The sequence below is a fragment of the Humulus lupulus genome, chromosome 4, assembly GCF_963169125.1.
Source record: "Humulus lupulus chromosome 4, drHumLupu1.1, whole genome shotgun sequence".
In the NCBI taxonomy this organism is placed as follows: domain Eukaryota; kingdom Viridiplantae; phylum Streptophyta; class Magnoliopsida; order Rosales; family Cannabaceae; genus Humulus; species Humulus lupulus.
In genome coordinates, this window is record NC_084796.1 from 6,497,365 (window position 1) to 6,503,796 (window position 6,432).

The window sequence follows — 6,432 nt, forward strand, 5'->3', positions numbered from 1 at the left end:
AAATGGTCAGTTTTTGGCCTGTGGCCACGACTAGGGACATTAGTGGGTGCGACCACTGACCATTTTCAGCACAAAATTTTGTGCTGTTTTTCCAAACGGTTCCAAACCCTCCCAAATGATTTTGTAACCCCCAAAACACATTATTGGGGTTAAAATCATATCTCTAACAACCATTTCACATATGGCTTTATGAAATTCATCTCAATATTGTGTAACACCAAATTTACACAATAAAGGGTAATATTTGGAAGTTACAAATTTGTAACACCAAATATGTTACATATTTGGATATATATCTCATATATCTAAATATTGTAACTCTCTATTATATGTTACAATATGTGATACTCTTTGTCACATTTATTTAACTAAAACATTATATTAAAATATAATATAATATTACATTATATTATAAAATAATATAACACTTTCTAGATAGATGACTAATAAGTCACTCTCTGGGGTCTCGCGCCCCCAAGCCATGTGACATTTCAGTCACTTGAACCTTTTGGCTCTGGCTCTAAGTAACTAGCCTTTAGACTAGACAAGCACTTTAATTTTCTTCGACCAATAGGTCGGTCAAGCATTTAATGCTCATGTTGATTAGATCTAATCATTTCGGCCTGTGTTAAACACATTAATGTCGTTCTTGACTCATAAGTCAATACCATGCGACCAGTGCTCAATACTACCACTGATCTTGATTGATAAGTCACAGCTTCACGACCAATACTAAACACCAATGTCGTTTCCTGACTTATAAGTCAGTGCCATTCACAAGTAAGCAAAGCTGCTATGTATTTACAATGCAATAAATGTCCATATATAGAGCACTCAACATGCCTCATCAATAACCCTACATGTCACATACTGGGTGCAGTTTTCTTACCAAAGGCTCGAGCGTAAAATAATTTAAGAACTACCCTTGAACACGATCCTGACCTCAAGCTCTTAGCGGTAACCTAATCATAACCAAATACAATAATCTCATAAGATTCAATCCTTAAAAATAAACTCTGAGACCATTCCCGTGCTCTCAGGACCTCCAATCCACCTAAAGGGGTGGTGGAACCATCAACTGAGCCCCCAAAGTCGTCCCAAGCCCTAAAAATAGGTCTTGCTAAAATAGACATAGCACTGGGGCGCCCATGGGTAGTGCTAAGGTGCTGCCCCAAGTTAGAGAACACCTATGCTCTCCCCTGCCTATCGTTGGGGCGCCAGTTCGACAGGCCAGAATTTTCTGGTTCTTTTCCCTGCACTTTCCCCTAAATTCCAAACTTCAAACCCAACCTAAAAATCATCCAAACTTATAATTTAACCCCAAAACTTCATCTATACCTCAACCCCATCAAAACCCAAGTTCAACCACAATCAAAACACCATTACTACTCAAAATCAACACTTGAGTTTTGAAACTCAAGAACAACCCAAGAACACCACCAGAAAAACTAAAAAACTCAAGGAATCAAAGGTTAAAATCATTACCTTAATAGTTGTAATGGCCTCCTAGCTTCACCCAATCAGTTTCCTAGCTTATATTCTCCCAAAAATGCAAGCTTTTAATCAAAGTCTTCAAGAGATAGACATAGGGTATAAACTGAGAGAGAGAAAAAGGAATACTCTGTTTTGATGTGTGAGGTCCCCTTCTACAGCTTACCAGCCTTAAGTCTATCCCATGCTCAAAAGACCAAAATGCCCATAGGGCCAATTAAACATCTCAAGGCCACCAAGGGTAAAACTGTCATTTCTCATTTTACCCGTTAATCATAATTAACATCCTCCAAATCCCACTACTCCCAATATCCTCAAATAATTACCAAATAATTTCCCCCATTACCCGATCATGTTAATGTACTAAATTACCAAAATACCCCTAGGCTCGCCCCGAGCTCGGTATTTGACCCTGATATGACCAAACTGCTAACTTGCTTCATTGGATCGTCTCAGGCCAAATAATCCAAATATATCCACATAATAATGTGGTCTCACCCATGTATCACATACATGCACATAAATATACAAATATGACCTTAACGGGCCAAAATTGCAAAAATGCCCTTATAATAAGAAGTGGGCCCACATGCATGCAATTATCATCATATAATAATATAACTCACATAATCATGCATATAATCACATAATTTCATATTAAATCAATTATGACCCTCCTGGCCCCCTAATCCAGGCATTAAGCCGCATTAGGGAATTTGGGATGTTACAACTATCCCCTCCTTACAGAAATTTCGTCCTCGAAATTTACCCGAACAACTCGAGATACCGACTCTGCATATTTGACTCCTTCTCCCAGGTCGTTTCCTCGACCTTGTTGTTCCTCCATAATATCTTAACCAAAAGTATAGTTTTATTCCTCAGGACCTTTTCCTTTCTGTCTAGTATCTGGACTAGTTGTTCCTCATAAGAGAGATTTTCCTCAAGCTCCACATCCTCGTAACTCAATACATGAGTCACATCTAATACATACCTCTGAAGAGCTGAAACGTGAAACACGTTATGCACAGCTGACAATGCCAGTGGCAAGGCCAACCTTTAAGCCACCTGACCAATCCTCTCCAGGATCTCAAATGGACCTACAAACCTAAGGCTCAGCTTGCCCTTCTTCCCAAATATTCTCACCCCTTTCCATGGCGAAACTCTAGGGAAGACATAGTCTCCCACTTGGAACTCCACGTTCCTGCGTTTGGGATCTACCTAATTTTTCAGTGTACTTTGAGAAGCGAACATCCGAGCTCTAATCTTCTCACTGGCCTCAATGGTCCTCTGAACTGCCTTTGGACCCAAGTATCTCCTTTCTCCTGTCTCATCCAAATGAATGGGAGATCTGCATTTCCTAACATACAAAATCTCATAAGGAGCCACCCTAATGGTCGACTGATAGCTATTGTTGTAGGAAAACTCTATCAAAGGTAGATATTTACTCCAGGATCCACCAAAGTCCAGCACACATGCTCGCAATATGTCTTCTAATATCTGAATCGTCCTATCAAATTGTCCATATGTCTGAGGATGATAAGCAGTACTGAACTTCAACTGTGTACCCATGTCCCTCTGCAAAGTTCCCCAGAACTTGGAAGTGAATGTGGGGACCCGATCTGACATGATCGACCTCAGTGCCTTATGAAGGTGCATATTCTCTCTCACATAGAGATCTGCGTAGTGGTCAACTGTATAAGTAGTCCTCACTAGTAAGAAATAAGATGAGTTGGTATATCGATCCACAATAACCTATACTGAATCATGTTGACCCACAGTCCTGGGTAATCCCACCACAAAATCCATCGTGATGTCCTCCCATTTCCACTATGGGATATCCAGAGGTTGTCATAGCCATACTGGCCTCTGATGCTCAGACTTAACCTGTTGACATGTCAAGCACTTAGTCACATACTCTACTACATCCATCTTCATCCCAAGCCACCAATACGATGATCTCACATCCGGATACATCTTCGTGGTGCTTGGATGCTGTAGAGTCCAAAGAACTTTACTTAGCTAGTTAGATAGTAGTATAATAGTAATAATAGTATTATCTTTATGACTGTGGATTTTTGTTTCAGACCGGGATTTATTTGGACACTCATAGTAACACTTGTAGATTTCTAAGTTTAACCTATAGTTTAGGAATATTAATTTTAACCTAAGGTTTGATTAATATGACTGATATTGAGGATAATATTTATTATACTATAAGGTTTAGATAAGACCTAATAAGATAATAGCACATGTCATGTATAGATTTAATAATGATTAAGTATTTTGAGGAATAAATTTATTAAGGTTAAAATTTGAATACCCTAAGGTCAGTCAGCAGCTTTGAAAACATTTGAGGGCTTAGTCAAGGCTGTTTACTCAATTCAAATTAAGCTAAAAATGTGTAATTTCGTTTTTAAATATTCAGTGTATGCTAATATATCGCAGCTATAGGGGGAGATATATTGCAGTACGGGGATACAAAAAACACGAAACGTCGCACGATTGCCTCGGGCATGCTGGCCCAGGCGATATATCACCTACAGGGGGCGATATATCGCCTCCTTCAGTGTGTTTTTGAAAGTTTTAAAAAACATTCTCATTCAAATCCTTAACCTCTCGATAAGTCCAGTACCTTTCTGAACGAGTCTTCAGCCTCTGCTGAACGATAATTCAAATGATTTTCACTTAAAAAGCCATTATTTTTATTAAAGTTAAATGAAGATCTTTTCATTCCTAAACTCTATAAATAGGACCTAGTACCCATGTTAGGCTAATTTTAGCCTATCTTTTCAAGTGTCTTTATCAGTGTCTTTCTAATGGTTCTTGTGTTTTTGGAGCGGAATTATGCTTGTTTTTGCTTGATTTCAGGTTAAGCTTATGTTTTGGGCATTTGGAGTGGATTGTGTAGAAATCAAGCATTTGGAATGGATTACGCTGAAAATTCAATTAGGGCCGCGGCGCAGGAATTGGCGCCGCGGCGCTAGTGCGTATTAGAGCCGCGGCGAGCCCCTTTCCAGAGACTCGAGATTTTGCCTTTGCCTATTAGGGCCGCGGCGCAGGAATTGGCGCCGCGGCGCTAGTGCGTATTAGAGCCGCGGCGAGCCCCTTTCCAGAGACTCGAGATTTTGCCTTTGCCTATTAGGGCCGCGGAGCAGGAATTGGCGCCGCGGCGCTATCGGCCGTACACTTCAGAATTTTAAGGGCAATTTCGTCATTATGGGGAGAATATAGAATGAGGTCTTCATTCTGAAAAGGGGATCGCGATTTTGGACGGAAAAACACACAAAAAGGAGAGAAAAGACAAGAGAAGACGGACTTTGGAGCAAGCGTGGGCGATCTCCGACAACTCCCCATCTAGTTTCATCCTCTTTTTCTTTGATTTTCCTATGCTATTGTTTAGTTTGATTATGGATTTGAATTTTAAGATGATGAACTAAACTCTTATTAGGGATTTGATGGATATTGACTGAAATTATCCCATGGTTAATGCTATTTGATTATTTCTTCTCGCTTGTCTATGAAATTTGTTCATATTTATGCTTAATGTATGTTTGAGATTGATCACCTCGAGCATGATTCATGATCCTAATGTGAAATCTGAAAAGTGAATATTAGGAATGCTCTAAGTGAATGAACATAGGTTTTGATGCGAAACGAAAGTATTTGCATAGCTTATGTGACTTATAGATTATTACTTAAAGCTAATTGATTGTTGTGCTATCTCATAAATGCCATAGTTGACAATGCAATTTAGAACCTAAATGATCTGAAAAGAGTTTAGGTAATTTTATAATCTGTCATTTCAGTGAAAGAAGAAGAATAGTCAACTAGCGTTAACAATTGGGTAATCGAAGCAATTGAAATCATATCCCTATCTTCGCATCCATTGTTAAACCCTTAATTTCTTAATTGTTGATTTTGCTTATTTTGTTTCTGCATTATTATTTAAACACCAAATTTTATTGTAGCCAAATAGAAATATAGATCCAATTTTGTTAGTACTTAGCTACAATTCCCTTGGGTTCGACCTCACCTGTGTGAGTACTACTTGTATGATACGTGCACTTGCGTGTATTAAAATATAAGCAACAACCCAGCCATTTATTCATCTATTAAGCTAAGTTCAAAGGCTGCAAGTTGCTAGGTTAGTGTGAGAGTGAAAACACTTGGGTTGGGAATTATAAGCTTGATCATTAATAGCTTACTAAACACTTGGGAAGTAAGGTTCTATTCACATTTCGGTTCAAGGTTTAGATTGGTCATAGAAGTACTCAAGGTATCCCAAACTCTAGTCCAATTATGTATTATTTTCTCTAAAGTTCTCATAGTCTTCTACTCAGTATTCTAACCTTATTCCTATTCTTGGTTAGGAAAATCTAAGTTCTTGAGCACAAGGTTTTTGGTAAGTATATTTTGATAGTATAGTTCCTTCATCACTTTCATCCCTTTTCTTCAATATACTCACCCTATTATAAATGGTTTTTAGGAGTGTTCCAAAGTCCCCAAATCAGTTCTCATATCCCGGTAATTTTGGTAAGGAAAATAGGATAGGATTTATGTGTTATATGATTTTATATGTTATCTTATGATTTTATGTTATGTAATATGCTATCTTAAGTATGCTTGTAGACTTGGGCATATGACCTGTACAACTAACAAGCCCCAAATAGATTATGGGCATATGACTTGCTTAGCTAGCAAGCCCCACTAATCTAATGGGCATATGACTTGTTTAGTTTATGGGACCCCAAGTCATAATGGCCATTATAGTATGTATGTGACATAAGTGTTATGATATGTTTTATGTTTCTTTATGAAATTTATGTATATGGTCTATGTGTTAGATTTTCCTCGCTGGGCATTAGGCTCACTCCTTTTATGTTTATATGTGCAGGAAAATAGCTTTAGTGGCGGGAAAGTTTCTTGGTAGTTTTGGGCATG